The 2640-nt window shown below is 33.9% G+C and overlaps 1 non-coding gene across 1 annotated transcript; it reads left to right on the top strand.

The window, feature by feature from the left end:
* Positions 1-500: 500 nt before the first annotated feature.
* Positions 501-607, top strand: LOC136396438 (U6 spliceosomal RNA). Its single transcript, XR_010749725.1, has one exon. It is a non-coding gene; the product is annotated as a U6 spliceosomal RNA (small nuclear RNA).
* Positions 608-2640: the final 2033 nt, after the last annotated feature.

Raw genomic sequence — 2640 nt, forward strand, 5'->3', positions numbered from 1 at the left:
TCACTTGATTCTTGCATGTGCCCTGACTGAGGTTCGAACCCACAACCTTGGTGTACTGGGACAATGCTCTAAATTACTAAGCTACTCAGCCAGGGCTAAATGTTGATTTCTTAATTTTGTTAAATGTATCATGGTCAATATAAGATGATAGTATTAGGGGAAATACGGTAGAAGTCTATAGAAACCTTCTCTACCATCTTGGCATCTTTATTATAGATCTAAGATTATTACAAAATAACAAGTTTATTTAAAAATGCATTTCAACATGTGCACACACACACACAATGGTTAAAAGAGTTGTTTTAGGATTTGCTTACTTCCAGTTGGAGAAGTAACCCTTACTCACTGTCAAAGAAAAATTGCACTAAACAGAATTAAACTAGCAAGAAAGACATTATCAACACTACTGAAACAGGAGATAAAGATTTAACTCAACTCCTCTGAAACAAAAAGTGAAGACTGTTTAAGTGCTAAAGTGAGTTCATAGAAAAGTACTGGCAGTGCTCGCTTCAGCAGCACATATACTAAAATTGGAACGAAACAGAGAAGATTAGCATGGCCCCTGCGCAAGGATGACACACAAATTCGTGAAGCATTCCATATATAAAAAAAAAAAAAAAGAAAAGTACTGGCAGATGTATGTTTGAGGTAGGAGGCTGTCAGTGTGATGAGGCTATCTGTGTTTACCAATGGTCATCCACTGAAGTTAGGCTCCTGCTCTCCCATAAGACTGGGAGATAGGGCACTAGCCTTCTGAATAATCATGTTTTAAAGGGATGGCTTCCAGGTTCTTGAGAAAGACATTCTTAGATTGTAAAACTGGAATGACGCTGGATGAAAATTTATATTGTAAAGAAAGACTTTGCAAGTACAAGTCTTCTAAAGTAAATGCTTGGCTGAAAGAGGTCAGGGACCTATAATCAGGAAGAAATCTGTCGTAAGGTTGAGAGAAGCTGAGTGAACATTAAAGTCATCTTGGTGAGCCCTATTCTTTGCTTCCATGTTGAGCTTTCCTTTTCTACAAAACTCAGGTCTGTTATTTACTCCCTTATTCACACCTGCCTAGAGGAGAAAGACTGCCAAATATGATTCACCGCTTTGGGAAATAAAAGTTGGAAAGAGTTCTCAGCCTCTTCTGTGTACTCCTCTGAGCTCTGCTTGCTTGCTTAATGCCCACATCCTCTCTGTTGTCTGTCAGCAGTTAGCTCTGCACATGCAAGCCTATGGTTTCCAAATCTGGAAATTAAAAAAAAAAAATTAACCACATTTACTCTTTCCTTCCAGATCTTTGTCATTGTTTATCTTCATACCATCAATACTGAGTTTGGCTATCTATCTGCTTCCACAAGTGGGGCACTAGAAACAAGAAGCAGGCTTTAGGAAGGATCCTGTGACTCTACTTGCCATTCTTATATTTCTAACATGAAAACAGCATGCTCTGGGGAGCCATAATTCCTAGAATGAGAGACAAGTAAAACAGAACTATATCTGAATGGCAACCTGAAGCAGAGCCCCTCCAGCTAACACTCACACCTATGAGGGAAACAAATAAACCTTATGTCAATTAAGCCACTGAGACTTAGAGTGTTTTGTTTTACAGTACTATCACATGAGCTGTATCAAGACTGAGTAAACAAGAATACCAATTCTAGGCAAGGGAATGAAGTTGAAAACCACTCTTAGAGGGTTCCTTAAGAGTGGTATTAATGCCAAGTCCCTTCATTCAGAATCTACCCTTAATAAATATAAATTTATTTTTATCTGTTATGTTACTTTACTTCTCATTTGATTCATTTTTTTTAATCCTAAACAATCTTAGACTCAATGGTGGAGCAACTTAGAAGAAGAGTAAATAAAAAAAAATAATTTTGCAATAAAAAGTTTTGAAAAGTAACAACTCCACTCTCACACAAACTATATTAGACAATATAAAAGAGGAAACACTTCGTAACATGTTCTTTGGAGAAGAACAATCTTTGCTCCAAGCTTTGTAAATAAATAAACAGTAAAACTTAAAAAATCATTCTCATTTATGACTTTAAATAAACACTGATGATATAAAAGGTCAAAGTCTGGTCCATTGCTACAGAAACATACCAGATTAAATTCAATATCCATTCACAATTAAACCACTTATAAACCTTAGAAAATATTTTCTTATTTTGATAAAGCTATCTATGAGCAAACATTATGATTAGTGATAGAAAATTTACAGCTTTCTGAGTGCTAAAATAAAAAAAAGTTTTATTAAGCACTACTATTAAGGTGATCAACTTTTTTACAATGAAACGGAGGGCAAAAATAAATTAAAGAAAACAATATCATAAATAAAGGAAACATTTTATTCATTGCAACAATAATACAGTATAATATGATAAATGCATAATAAAAACATTTGTAATATTTTATATTGTAATTATGCTTACATGCTTATTAATTTTTAATAATTATAACAAAAAGTACTCATTTAGATAATATTTTCATTGAATGAATATTTTTTTGTCAATGTATCATCTTGTAACAATATATTGGAAATATCTGAACAAAGAATATCTTTCATATTGAATTTTATGGCAAGTGCTGCAGTGAGAGAATCAACATTCAATCTCGATCTCACTTGTCCAAAGATCATTAGCAATT

The sequence above is a fragment of the Saccopteryx leptura genome, chromosome 2 (assembly GCF_036850995.1).
Source record: "Saccopteryx leptura isolate mSacLep1 chromosome 2, mSacLep1_pri_phased_curated, whole genome shotgun sequence".
NCBI classification, from domain to species: Eukaryota; Metazoa; Chordata; class Mammalia; order Chiroptera; family Emballonuridae; genus Saccopteryx; species Saccopteryx leptura.